Here is a 15,030-nt window from a genome sequence, read left to right on the forward strand (position 1 = left end):
CACAGATTTAATGCAATCCCCATGAAAACATCAACAGCCTTCTTCACAGACCAGGAGAAAATGATCCTAAAATTTATATGGAATCAGAAGAGACTCAGAAAAGCAATAGCAATCCTGGATAACAAGAGGAAAGTAAAAGGCATCACAATTGCAGATTTGAAGTTATACTGCAAAGCTACAGTGACAAAAACAGCATGGTACTGGCACAAAAAGCAGGCATGCATGCAGGTCAGTGGAATAGAAGAGAGGATGCAGAAACAACTCCAAACGTATTTAATTATTTGATCTTTGACAAAGAGGCCAAAAACATACACTGGAAGAAAGACAGTCTCTTTAATAAATGGTGCCAGGAAAACTGGTTTTCCACATGCCAAAGATTGAATATAGACCCACATATTTCACCAAGTACTAAACTACCATCAAAATAGACCAAAGAACTAAGTGTTAAAACAGAAACAACCCACAAGACAAAATAGGTAAAACTCTTGAAGTCATAGGTGTAGGCATGAACTTTCTGAACAGAACAGGAAATAGTACCAAGAATCAACAAATGGGATCATATCCAATTAAAAACCTTCTGCACAGCATAAGAAACAACCAACAGAATGAAAGACAATCTACAGAATGGGACAAAATTTTGCCTGCTATTCCTCAGACAGAGGACAATATCTAGAATATATAAAGAACTCAAAAATATTAAACTCCAAGAAAATAAAAGACTCAATCAAAATGGTCAAATGAAATGAATAGACAGTTCACAGAAGTACAAATGGCCAAAAATTCTTGAAGAAATGCTTAACATTGCTGGCTACTTGAGAAATGCCAATTAAAACAGCACTGAGATTCCATCTTACCTGAGAAAGAATGACCATCATCAAAAAACCAAATAATAACAAATGCTGGTGTAGCTTTGGGGGAAAAAGGAACACTTCTACATTGCTGGTGGGAATGTAAACTCGTACAACCACTATGGAAATCAGTATGGCAATTCCTCAAAAACTAAAAACTAGACATTCCATTTGACATTTCTTTGATCCCCCTTCTAGATATCTCCTTGAAATAAAAACATCATATTACAGTGACATGTGACACCCATGTTTATAGCAGCACAACTCAGATAGCTAAATTCTGGAAGCAGTCTGTAATTCCATCAACAGAAGAATGGATAAAGAAAATGGGGTATTAACACACAATGGAGTACTACTCTGCCATAATCAAGGGTAAACTTCAGTCATTTGTAGGACAATGGGTATGCCTCTAGACCATAATGTGAAGTGAAATAAATCAGACACACAAGATTAAATATTGAGGAGTTTCTCTTATATGAGAAACCCAAATTATAAGTCAAAAGCAAAGCTAGATAATAGGAAGTAAGGAGACAGCATCTGTCTCAAATGGGAAGGGGATCAAGAGATGAAGGGAGGAGATGGGAGGGAGGGAAAGGAAATGAAAAAAGGAATTAAGCTGTGCTATGTCCATGTACCAGTTCCACACAAGGAATATAAAATGACTGTAAACATGCACTAATATAATAAACACAAAAAGAAATTTTAAAATAAAAATTTTGCAAACCCTACATACAGATTACATATTTCCAATGAAGATTTAGTATCTGATTGAGATGGGTTGTAAGTGTATGATACCTACAAGACTTCAAAGATTTAGTATAAAAAATAGAATGTCAAATTTTCATTAATAATTTTATACTACTTACATATCAAATGTATAATATCTTGGCTACATCAGGTTAAGTAAAAAATACTAACATGAACTTCACATTTCTCTTTTTCCATGTGTGTGTATGTGTGTATGTGTGTGTGTTACTGGAGATTGAACCTAGGGCCTCTGCACTGAGCTACATTCCCAGCCCTTTTTATTTTTTATTTTGAGACATGGTCTTGCAAAGTTACTAAGTTGCCCAGTCTGGACTTAGACTTGCAATCCTCCTGCCTCAGCCTCCCAGACTACTGGTAGTATCGGTGTGCATCACCACACCTGGTTTCTTCTTACTTATCACTCTTAAGAAACTTAAGTGACAAAAGTGGCTCACTTCTGTTAGACAGGGCTATACAGACTATGTCCAGCATGGTCCTGACCCAGGGCACTGACATTGCTACTTCCTCTTCCGTGAGATAACTGCCTGTGTCACCAACCTCCTTTCACAAAGATCAGGTTCTCCATAAGGCCTGCCCTGAGCGTTTATTTAAAATTACCCCCTCCCTTCCAAGCCCCTGCCTGCTCAATCAGCTTTCTTTGTCTTCACAGCTCTTCAAACATAATATATAATTAACTGATATCATTTCTTTCCAGGTTCACCTTCTACAATATGAGTCCCCTGAAGGCCAGGATTTTTGTCTATTTTTTTTTCTACCCACAGTGCTTTAGCAAGATGCTGGCATGCAATAGGTGTTCAATAACTGTTCGCTGGATGAGTAAAATTCTCTTTTTCTGCCTGGGCTCTCTCCTCAGCTGGACATAGCAGCTCAAGGGCAATGCCTAGCACCTAGTAGGTACTTGACTTATCACTGCTGAATCAAGCTGATTTGGTGCCAGGATCACTGGGGAAACAGAGGCAGCTTAGCTGAGTCACCTTATGAAAGGCAAAAGCAAGCATGTAGGGTCCTTGAATTGAACACTATGTGCCTCACCAGCCCTGCTCCTCTACCCCAGCCCCAGGAATGCTCCCCGTTAGCCCAGCAGCCTTGGACACCTCAAGGGAAGGACATTTCCTTTCCTTTTCATCGATTTTTATTCTCCCAGTGAGAAGACAGATCTGCTTCCCCTCTGCCAGAAGGCCTCGAGCCACAGCTCCTTACATTATAGTAATTAAATCCCTGCTGCTAGGAGGGTTCAGGAGACAAACGGGCCTCCTGCCAAGGGCTGGCCTGTGGGGCGGAGGCAGCAGGGAGGGCGGCTGGCCAGCAGGGCCCGTCTCTCAGCTGTCTGCCACTAGTGAGAAAATCTACTTAGCCACGATGCCTTCACAGGTTTTCACTTGGCAGGGAGATAAACCCTCCTGGGCCACCCTTCCAACAGCCACCCATAACAGGCTCTCCCCAGAGCCGTCACGACAATCCCCATCCTCCTCCTCCTCCTCCTCCAGCTCCCTGCTCCCATTCTCCAGACCACAAAACAGAGGCCCAGAAACCAAGGTGGCCCCAGCCTTGGCTGGAGCTGCTCTCTCCACCCACAAACTAGCTGATCTTTAACCAAGGGGTCACGTGTCACACGCTCTGCGACAGCAGCATCTCATTTGGTCCTCCCAACAGCCCCACACCCGAGGACACGAAGAACCAGTGTGTTGGAGCAACCTCCCAAAGCCACACAGCCTGGACAGGAACCTCAGTGTGCTCAGCATGCAGGCCTTGCAAGGCCCGGCTACTCCGCCTGTAGATGAGGAGCAGAGGGCCACCTGGGGGACAGCTGGAGGGAGGGCGGCTCAAGCAAAGGTGAGATGGGCCTTTGGGAGGTGAAGGGCAGAGAAGCCAAAGGAAGGGAGAGAGCCTCAGTCTCAGGTCTGCGGGCCAAATCAGGGCCATGTGGGTGTGGTTTTGTCCCCTTTAAAATTCACATCAGAGCCAGAGATGTAGCTCAGCGGCACAGAGCCTGCCTGGCAAGCGTGAGGCCGTGAGTTCGATTCCTGGTACCCCAAAAATAAATAAATAAATAAATAAATAAATAAATAAATAAACTCACATCATACCCATCACGCCTGCTCTCCACAGCCTGCACCGTCACCCCATTTACAGACCTGGAGACTGAGGGTCCAAAGAGGCCAACTTCCTCAACGTGCTCAACAGTGGTGTGGCTTCAGGAAGTCCTTTAACACATTGATTCTCAGTGTCCTGGGGGGTTAGGCACAGCCTGGTGCTGGGGTTGTCACAAAGGGCTGCACAGCCTGTGCTGCTGATGGCTCAGCCATGCCCTACAAGTCCGGGCCCTTCCCCAGCCCGAGCCCAGCCATGCCGCCTCTGCTGCTGCAGGTCCACACGCCTCTGCATCAAATTGACCCGGCCCCACTCCTCTCTCGATGCCCTTGCCCCATGGCAAGGCTCATGCACCAAGGCTCTGGGGGAGGCTGCTGGCAGGGCAGGGTGGGCACCAGTATTGGTGAGGTGCAGCGGTCGGGGGAGAGATCTAGGGGAGCAGAACAGCTTCTTGGTTTGGGCGAGCCCATCCAAGAGATGATCTGGAAAGGCAACTGCCACCCGAGCCTCAGGCTTCAGCTGCACGGCTCCTGGGAAAGCCCCTTAGCCACTCTGAGCTCAGGTCTGTCATCCGTGAAATGGGGGTGATCACATCCACCTTTGTGATTGCTGTGAGGATGTAATGAGAGAAGGTATGGAGCACACAGCTGGCCCCTAACAAATACTCACTGCCTCTCCTCTCCTCCTTTCCCCTCTTCTGACTCCTGAATAAGACCCCTTGTCACCCTGGAGTCGTTTTGACGGAAGAGGAGTTTGCGTTCTATCTAGGAGGGCAGTGCATTCTCCGGGCTGCCAGGGACAAAGCATTATATATGATCCCATCCGCCACCTGCAAGGAAACCCTTATGAGTCAGCCCCCGCCAGAGACTTGCTCTCAGCTTCATCAATTCCATTTCACTCTTGAGGGATCTCAAGATCCCTGGCAGACAGCGTGGATCCAGCCTGGCGCCTTGTGCCAAAATGCTCTTCTCCCAGGCTCAGCGCCGTCCCTTTCCTGGGAGCAGGGGAAAGAGCATTGGCAGAATCAAACATCAGGTCCAGCCCGGAGCAGGAGGGGCCGGGAATCACGGGCCCAGCTGTGAAAGATTAAGTATGATCCCAGGACCACTGAGGTCCCAGAAGAAACAGCCAACGCAAAGGTCATCGTGACCAGCACAGACAAGAGTCCCCTGGGGGCCAGGTGTGTGCCACTTTCTTTTTCACACACACACAAAAATTGTTTTAATTTTTTTGCAGATCTGGGGATTGAACCCAGGGATGTGAGCATGGTAGGCAAGTGCTGTACCACTGAGCTAAATCCCTAGGCCTGTCCCACTTTCAATCCTCCAGCTCCACCCTCAGCAAAAGGAAGTAAAAGACCTCCCTTCAGACAAGCCGCCGCCCCAGCCCACCCACCCAATGAGCTAGGCACCACCCTAAAGCTGTGGGGCAAGCCTGAGCTCTTTTAGAAGCCCAAAGAAAGCAGCACGCTACCCAGACCTGACTTGAGTCCTTAGGGACACAGGCCCTTGGTACTCCTGGAGCCTATGCCGTTTAGGGATTGGAAAAAGAATAAGAAAAGAAGGGCTGAAACGCAGAAGTCGTGTATTCCTGCTGCACCTTTATCACTTAGAACACTGAGTGGCCTTGGATATGTCACATAGCTTCTCTGGGCCTTGGAGTCTGTACGGAGGACTCTCCCTGTCCCGCCTTCCCCTGCTACACCCAGCTGGCCTGTGCAGCTTGGCCATTCAGAGCAAGTATGATGCCACACAGGGTTCACATACCCCAGCTGCCTTTCACATCATCCCACCAATGAGGTCACCACTGAGGCCCTCGGAGCCAGTGGCCAGGCCCACAGCCACATGCTCCCCCCAGCCCTCACCTTGGGAGAAGGTAACGTCAGCTTCGGTAGCGGCTCCAGGCATTTCCACGTGTCGGAGCTATTTGGGGAGGCAACATCTTACCCACTGGAAGCCGGAAAAGAGAGAAAATGGCTAGGTCCCAATGTGTTAAAATCAGAAATCCCAAAAAGGAGAAAAGGCTCGGCAAAAATCCCTGCTGGTGGAACCTTGCAAGGAGGCAAACAGGTGCCAACTCAGACGGAGGCACTAGGAGGAACCGCCATTTGTTGGCAGCCTAGGATGTGCCAGCCACTGCGCTAGCCACTTACCCAACCATTATCAAGGGTAACTCACCAGGCTAGTGAACGCCAGCAGCCCTATTTGTAAGTGGGGAAACTGAGGCTCAGAGAGTTTGAGTCCCAAGCCTTAAGGTAAGCCAGAATTAACACCCAGGACATCATCTTCCTGCCTCCCCACAGGGCCTCCCACAGTCCAGAGCCACCTACAGGTCAACAAGGAGAGGTGGCCAGGGCTGGTCAGCAGACGCATGCCTCCAGCTTAGTGGGTGACCCTGCGCAAGCCACCACCATCACGGGCTTCTCCACGTACATACAGCCTGAAGCTAAACACCACACAACCATCTTTGTGCGTGCTGGCTGACAGGCTGGGTACCTGCGAGCACCAAGGGGTAAGGGCCCATGCAGCCTCTGTGAGATTACAATGCCTTTTCATCCCGTTTTCCTGTTCATCTGACACTGAGCACCTCTCTTGTCCTTTCAGAAAAATGTCCAATAAGCTAACTCAAAAATAACAGATGCCAATTTGCATATTATTTCACACATCATCTGCATGCTGTTCATTTAGTATCACCAAGGCTCTGCTCAGAATACAACTCGGCTCACCTTGCAAAAAGTGATAATTCTGTGTTAATTCTGGCTTACCTTAAGGCTTGGGACTCAAACTCTCTGAGCCTCAGGCCTTGTAGAAAAATTAGAAATATGGCTTCCACACAGGCACACCCAGGACTCCTGGCACGTTCCTCCCCTGTACAGCTTCTGCTCTTTATGTCCCTGGGTGCCTACCAGGAAAGTTACCAACTGCCACTTCCCCGGTGCTCCCAGCAGGGTGAAAGAGGCAGAAAGAGCCTTCTGAATTCTGGAAGCACCCCTATCTCAACTGGTGTTCCCCTGACCACACCTCAAACAAGCATCATACTGCTCTTCCCCGGTTCTGCCCCCGGCTGCAGCTGGTCCTCACCCTACAGCCCCTCGCTCTCAGCCTCTTCCTGGTCATCATGTGCACCCTGGCCTCCCTGCAGGCCTCCCAGCCTCTGGCCTGGTCTCACTGGTTTATTTTTGCTCTCTCTCTACATGTCTAATTTGAATGCCCATGGCCAATTAGTTATGTCCAGGCCACAGACAGCCAAGTGTAGACTAACTGCCCCATGGGGTAGGAAGGCTCTAGAAGGCCAGGCCACCACTCCCAGCACACCTTCCAGGAAAAACCCACTTTATTCTCACTCACTGAGACCCATCCAGAAACGGAAGTGGGCAGTTTGTCATCGAGGTGAGGCCCTTTTATGAAAAGTGGGGCACATTCTGATTGTGCTCAACTCTTCCAGAGCCCCTTTCTCCTGCTGAGGACACCATCTCCTCTGCAGTCATCTACACAGTGCAAAGGTGACATGTGCCCCATGTCCTCCAGGGGGCATCTTCTAAAAACTACGCTAATAAAAGCCACAGCTGGCAGATACTAAGGATCAGTGTGTGCCCAGCTCTGTGCTGGGCACTGTGCTACAGGTAGGGGGCGTGATTCCCCTTTACCAGCCAATGAAACAGGCTCCAAGTTCAGTGAACTCCCTAAGGAGCCCCTGCTGGTACATCACTGAGTCCAGATTTGAACTAAACCCTTAACTACCACATCCAGCCACCTGTGCCAGCTAAAATCACTGAGAAAAGAATTTAGGTCTTCAGGGCACAGAATGCCAAGCTCCTGGCAACTCACTAAAGATTCAACCCAGCACTGTGCCCATATCCCTGGCATGAGCAGTTTATTCCCTGCTCAGAACCTCTCAGGAGAAGGCACAGGCCCTGAGGTACACCAAGCTCCTTTCCTCCCTACCTCTTCCTGCATTCCACACGGGAGAAACTTCAGGCTTTGCTGCCTACCTGCCTCGCACCCTTCACCCAGTGCCGTGTTCTCACACTCGGAAATCAGCATGGTCCATGACCCTACTCCCCCATAACCATCCTGGCTTGTCCAATCCAGGGACCAGCACCATGAACCTGTCCAGCCTGCATCACAGCTCTGCATCACCCTTTGCTGCCCAAAGGGTGCCCCTCTAGTATGTGCATTTGAAGTGAGTCTGAAAACAACAGATCTCTTGTCTTTGTGATAGAACATGATCTGGAATCAGATCATAAAACCCTGCAGCAAGGAAAGGAGTCTGGTCTTATTTTTAAGCTAGAGAAAACCAAGGTCCAGCAAGGGAAAGGAACCTGACAAAGATCTCACTCGCTACAGGCCCCCCACAAGGCTCCTTCCAAGCAGAGCCGAGCCTTCCTTCAGCACCAGCTGCCGCTGAGCAAAGGCCCAAGGCACAGCCAGAGAGGAGGGCAGGGGGACTCAGAATGAGGAAGAACATTCCAGAACCAGCAACAGAAAAGCCCTTAGAGGTTTCCTTGCCCAAATTCCCAGTAGAGGCTTGTGGTGGGGTTTGGACCAGGGAAACCAGCTGGTTTCAGTCACTGGAAACCTGAGCTTTGTTCTAGAACCATCTGCCCTGAGAAAAACACAAAACTGTGGAGCTCTGCTTTCTCATCTATGAAATATGGTTTGCTGTGATGCCTCTGGACCCATTGTGGGGATCTTAAGGGACAACATGCGTGAAAATACCTGGCAGGAGGTAAGATGCTGAACCCATGCAGCTCACCCCTGATAAGTGACCACACAGCCAGGCCTGGAAAAGGAGTGAGGACCACGGGAGGAGACCACCAGGGTTGAGAGAGCTGTGCATGGAGGTGTACAGCCAGCTTTGGGGGGCCTACTGCTTCCCCAGAGGAAGTTGGGCGCTTGTTCACTCTCTAACCCCCACACCTACCCACGCTGTCCACGTGTCCCAGCTTGTCCTGAGGGTGGTATCACCAGACCCCCAGATGGGTGGCATCTCAAGGACCCAGCATGGACTTGTCTACAGTCTCACCCTTAACCCAGGCCACTCCCCAGGGCCCCCTTGCCCTGGCTGCCCCGAAGAACCCTGTCTTCTCTCGGGGCCTGCGCTGGCACTTCCCTGCCCCATCCGGCCCTTCTCGCTTGTCTCTCAGGAAAGCTCCCCTTGTCCCAACAGTTTGCATCACCGCTCTAGGCCTACAGACCTTGATTCATCTCTTTTAAGAACGTAAGCAATTTGGGTTCAAAGTATAGCTCAATGGTAGAGTGGTTTCCCTGGTATAAACGAGGCTGTGGATTTGATTCCTAACACTGAATTTTCTTTTTTTTTTTTTTTTTTTAAAGGCAGTTTATCCAGCAGTGGCAGGTAAGGGAAAAGGCAGAACTCAAGAGTCACCAAGGCCAAGATTCTTATCTCAGCACCACACCCACCAGCAGTGTCAGCCTGGCTGGTGATTTCATCTGCTATGGGAGCCTCAAGCACCACCTGCTTCTAGGACTCCAGGCTGTAAAGTCATCCAGTGCTCAACAAACAGTCCTTCCCTTTCGGCTCTGTCACACAGTAACATTCACCACGCTGTGCTAGGCACAAAAAACGAAGCTGTGTGGTCCCCTGCCCCCACCCCTCCTGCCTCTCAGATCCTCTGAGCTCCTGCTGGAGCCACAGGGAGGAAGGAACTCCTAAAACCCATTAGCCTCCTCCAGACTCTCCTCACCCGAAGAAACACACTAGAATTTTCCTCCCCAGGGCTCCTGAGAACAGCACAGTCTTAGAATTCCCCACTCATTATTTAAAAGAGGACTAGGTAGCTAGCTATAGGTAGCTGTCTTTCTCTCTCTCTCTCTCTCTCTCTCTCTTTCTCTCGCTCTTTCTCTTCCCCCCTTTGGGTTTTTTTTAAAGGGAGAAAAACATCTACCAATAAAGGTGCTGGTCTTCCTGTCACTGAGCTGAGTAAAGTGGTATTTTATCACTACACAGCCACCCCTCACAATCACACACACACACACACACATACATTCACTTTTCTCCTCCAAACATGTTTCACAAAGAACTGCAACAGAACCACTGCTCTCCATTCTGATTTTACATTTCCATCCTGATCTCAGATTCATTAATAGGTGATTCAAATTTCTTTTTTCTTTACCTTACGTTTTTTAAAAGCAGATCTTCTGATGATGGTTTCACAAATCTCCACTCCTAAAAGCTAAATGGGGGAAACATAAGGCCACCAAAGCCATCTAATTAGCCTGGGCAGGGGACAAATGCCACAGGCATCGTGCCAGTGCCCAGCACCCGCCTAACACCACCCGTGGGGAAGGGAAGTCCGGATATGTGATGAAGTCTTCCCCTAGGACAGTTATAAATAGTGCGATGACATGCAAAGGAAAGCATACATAAAAGTGAGCTGCCCCCCTGTGGGTTACAAATGTTTGACTCATTTGCTGACTGTCCACAAAGATTATAAATAAAGTAGCCACCATCAGGGTTAGGGGTGTCACTGTGCCAGAACTCGATCGCCTTCTCCTGAGCGAAAACACTCAGAATGACCTGCGACAATTAAACAAGGGCCTGGGGCCCTTAGCAGCTGGCTCTCGGATGCCTGCTATAGCCAGATCACTCAGAGCTGCCTGCCTTCTGCAGCCTCGAAGGTCAACCCCAAGAGGGTCTGTAGGAAGGGGTCAAGCTTATCTGGCTTTCCAAACATGCCTGAAACCATGGCACCCCAAGGGATCTTCCCAAAAACATGAGGATATGCTCTAATAGCCATCTACCTCTATGCAGGTGGCACCTGAGCCCAAGCAGAAAGTGCAGAGCCAAGCTGCCACTTCTGCCCCTCTGCTGATAGGCCCACCCTGCCAGAACTGGGAGGAGCTGGGAATATAGCTCAGAAGTAGACCACATGCTTAGCATGCACTGCACTAGGTTCAATCCCCAGCACCAAAAAATAAAAATAAAAAACTGGGATGCTATCCATCACTCCAGCTGGAGGCTGGGCATTGAACTCACTGACCTCTGCAAAGAGACGGGCACGATGTTGGCACTGTTCTAGGGGACATCATTGTCTTTGAAGATAGTAGAACCAGAGCCAAGCTCCTCTGTGAATGCAGAGAAACCTGCTCCCCTACTAATGCTCTGAAGAAGAAAGGGCAACTAGCAAGGAGAAAGAAGCTCCTCGGGGGAGTAGGCAGAGCAGCCTGAGGAAACACCATCATGCAGGTTCCTCCATCTGCAGACTGGGTCACTCCAGCATCAGGCCAGGCCCGGGCAGCAGGGAGGAGCAGAGGGACAAAAAGCTGGTGGGGACAAAAAGATAGGGGAGGCATGAGGTGAGCCGGGGATCGGTAAGGCTGCGGCTGGTTTGAGCTTGAAACAGAGCCTCCCTGCTGTACCAGCACGCCCCAGCCTCCCGGGAGACAAGCCCACGGCCTAAATGGGGCCTGTGGCTGTAGAGAAATAAGACCCATGGTGACTGACCAGTGGGACAGAGGAACCAGCTCAGCTACCAACAAGATGGCAGGGAGGGGTGGGGAATCCTTGGGCCGACAAGGAAAGAAGGAAGGACAGGACAGGCCCACCCCTACCTCTCTGGATCCAGAGGACAGAGAATGGCAGGCAGCTTAAGGCAAGGGGTCATATGCCCCAAACCAGCTCTAGAAGAAAATAAGAAGAAAGATTTCCTAGATTCTCATTGCTTTAATCTCAAGAGAGGGGCGTTTGTAGGCAGAGACCACAAAGATTCAACAGCATCTGTAGATTGGGCCCTGTCGTAGTGTCTGATGCTTGAGAGAGAGTAATTCCACCTGTTACAATAAAAAGGGTGCCTCCTCATTCAATTGAGGGGCAGCCCAGTACTTTTAAGAACACATTAGGGTGTCTCGGCACCTCTCTGCCTAGGGAAGAGTTCGCCTCCTGTCTGAGCTGCCTGGGAACAAGCCCCACCTCCCTGCTCTCGCTGATATGTCCCAGCACTCAGCTGCCAGTGTCATCGCCTACAGCCTGTGAGGGTGGGAGCGGGGATCATTCTGTCCTGATTTCTCAACCTCCTCACACTGGCTTCCTTTTGCATCAACTTTGAACACGCTCAGGGTACATGCCATGTTCCTTTTCAAGAGATCCGAGCCTGCGTGATGAATTCCTTCCCCAACAACATACACCAGCCAAAGATAGGCAAACAGAAAGGCCACAACCCCGTGAAAGAAAAGCAGAGAGCTTCAGAAAGCAGCAGCCCAGGCATACAGCTAGCACATCTTTAATCATTCGAGGAAAAAAGGGGCAAGGGCCTTTGAGTAGAGGCTGCCACCAGAGATACAGAATTGCCACACTGACTGCGGTACCTGCGTCACCCTGTGCCTCCTCCTGCCTTTAGACTGGTCTGTGAAGCCAGTCAGACTCACAAGCTCTCCAGCAAGAGTGTCATTGTTCCTGCCCAGGGTCACCTGAGTATCTGTGACTCTCCTGTAGTGGTTCTTCATTCTAACCCAAACTCTTCTCCCCAGCCCGTTTTCTCCTTGAAGCTGGGGGATAGGCACTCACCTCCCACCGCACAGACCCATGTTTCAGGAGGTATCTAGCCAAACTAGTCACGTCCCAGGACTTTTCCATTGACAGGTCCCAGTTCCTGACTGATTCTAGAGCCAGAGTTAGACCACAGGGGATAAAAAATCATCTCTCTTCCTCTCAGCACCACCATCATCAGTAACGGTCCCATATACCCCTTTTGAGCAGACACCATATAGGGAGCCTTACACTCACCCGTCTAATCTAGTTTCTCCACTTGACAGCTGAGAAACAGGCTGGCAGAGCTGTATGACTTATCCAAGATCACACGACTGGAAGTGGCAGAGCAGGGACTCTAACTAAAGTGCTATGCCTTGACAGGACCCCATTTGCCTCCAGGGAAGACGTGAGTACCAGCCCTCCTTCCCTCCCCTTGTGTCCACAGGCCTGGCACAGAGAAGATACTCAGAAAATGCGTATTCTATTAGATGGCTCAAAACATGAGGATGCAGATGGACGGACAGGCAGGTGACTGGGTGAGCAGGTTAAAGTGAGCCCTGCCTGTCTCCATTCCAGCCCTAAGGTTATAGGAAGTGGTCATTTCACCAGTGAGGCAAGCAGGACCTTCTCAGGAGCTGCCTGCTCTGTGCCACCTCCAACCAAAGAGGCTGCTGGGGAAATCCCAGCTCAAGTCACCCCTTCCTTCATTCACCTACAGTCTGTCTTCCCCACCGCTGGGAAAGCCCCTTTCCCTTCGTGCTCTATCAGAGTGGCACCTGCCCCAGGGAGGGAAGCCAGCTCCTTCCCGCCCAGTGGCCTCCCTCTCCTGGCACTCAGACAAATGAGCACGGATCCCACACCAGGAACTGCACAACTGCTGTCTCTGGAAAGAACTGGTTTCCTAGGTGCTTCCACTGACACAGGAGATGCTGGTGTTGCCCCGTCTCCTCACCCCAAATACTTAAGCCTGTATGGATCCCCTGCCGCAAGGACTCTTAACCCCAAGGGATGGCTGGAGGGAGCCAAGTCTGCACCCGGGGCGGCTGCCGACCCCTCCTCACAGAGCAGAGCGCCCAGCGGGAGAGAGGTGGTTGGGAGAAGCAGCAAGCAGAGGGACCTGCTGCCGCCGCCAGCTCAAAAGCTCGTTACAGGCAATGACTAAGTGAGCCACGCTTCCAGGGGAAACCCCACTCGCTTCTGCTCGCTGCTGCCTCAGAGGGGATCATCTTTGAGCTATTTAGACTAAGGCAGCTTCCAAGGGCTGCCCTGGGCTGGGGCGGCCCCTGCAGAACAGCTAGGCCCCAGGAGACCCTCTACCTGGAAGTCTTCGTACTGGCTATTCAGGTTGTCTGACAGGTCTGCCCCACCCGGGCAAGTGTGCTCATCGCTGCTTAAAGCGAGATGTGGGGAAGGGGGAAATCCGATCAGCACCTCCTAGGTTTTTGCGACTGGATTTCAACAAGGAATGTGACAGTCTCACAGCAGCTGTGCCCTGCCTGAAACAAGCTCTATTTGAAGCCTCCAACAGCTGAACCCCTCCCAGCTACCCGCCAGCCAGCCCAGCCACCCCCTGCCCAAAATGACAAATAAATAGAGAAATCCAGGCAACAAGCAGGCACACGCACAAGTGCGTGCGTGTGTGTGTGTGTGCGCGCGCGCGCATGCATACACACACACACTGATTCTCCAAGTCTCCATGCCTTCGGGTCCACAGCAGGAGCCCCCCACCCACGCCCCACAAACAGAGCATCCATAGAAACCCACCTTCCTCAATCTCTATTCCCTCTGGGAGGAGCCCCCTCCTCCGTCTTGGGACTGGATTGAGAGGCTGGAGCCATGGGGCCAGCGCCCCCCTAAAGCCAGTGACTGCTGTTCTCCATCCGGGCGTACACACACACACACACACACACACACACACACACATCTTTATTTATCCTGAGGAGAAGGAGTTGGAGTAGGAGGGGAGAACTGGGGCTGAGCTGGGGATGCAGGCTCTCTGAGACCCACTAGGGAATCCCCGTCATCCCATCCCAGAGAGTGGTGCTCTCCCCACCCTGGCTGATGTCAAGGCAGCGCCCATCTGCTGTGCCTGGGTAACACCTGTAGCCATTTTTATCAGGGGATGTTTACGAGGCAGCAGCAGATTTATTCTGAGTCCTCCTTCCTAAGGGAAGAGTCTACTGATTTCCTCCACCTATATTTTTATCCCGATGCCCTCAGGAGATTCAAGTCATGGATGTCTTTCTATTTTGCCCCAAGTCTTTCTGGGAAGCACAGGGAAACAAAAACTTGGGGAAAGAGGAAGAAGACAGGGAGAGAAGAGACTTGGGCCACGGCATGGAATCCCCGCCCCCCACCCAGACATTTATTTCTTTTTTATCCTGGGGAAAATGGAGTGGAGCAGGGAGGGGAGGAGAGAAGGGGAAGTCACAGGAACTGGCAAACACATCACAGCAGAGTGTAATTAATTGGTCCGTTAAGCTGCTGGGTTATGCTTTAGTACGAGTGAGCCAGGAGGAAAAATGATTTCTCAGAAGGGATTCTTTATCCTCCCTAACACAGTCTGCAAATTAGACCCAGTGCATGGGGATGCCCCCTGAACAGGAAACGAGAAATGAATTCTCCCAAGATCAAGAAGGAAACCATTGGAAGTTGGAGTGTTCATATAACTGGTCAAATGCCTCCCACACACACACCTCTGTCACTGTCTCCCAATCTTTCCCATTCTTTCCCAATCTCTCCCAACCTCTCTCTCTCTTTTCTCTTTCTCTTTCTCTTTCTTTCTCTCTCTCTCTCTCTCCCTCTCCCTCTCCCTCTCTCTCTCTCTCTCTCT

General features: G+C 50.4%; 1 protein-coding gene across 2 annotated transcripts in view; it reads right to left on the bottom strand.

Annotated features, from left to right (window-relative positions):
* Positions 1–15,030, bottom strand: part of Kcnn3 (potassium channel, calcium activated intermediate/small conductance subfamily N alpha, member 3) — a 161,950-nt gene that overhangs the window by 145,522 nt on the left and 1,398 nt on the right. The gene's annotated exons all lie outside the window — the stretch shown is intronic.

The sequence above is a fragment of the Chinchilla lanigera genome, unplaced genomic scaffold (assembly GCF_000276665.1).
Source record: "Chinchilla lanigera isolate Chin_1 unplaced genomic scaffold, ChiLan1.0 scaffold00144, whole genome shotgun sequence".
Lineage (NCBI taxonomy): Eukaryota > Metazoa > Chordata > Mammalia > Rodentia > Chinchillidae > Chinchilla > Chinchilla lanigera.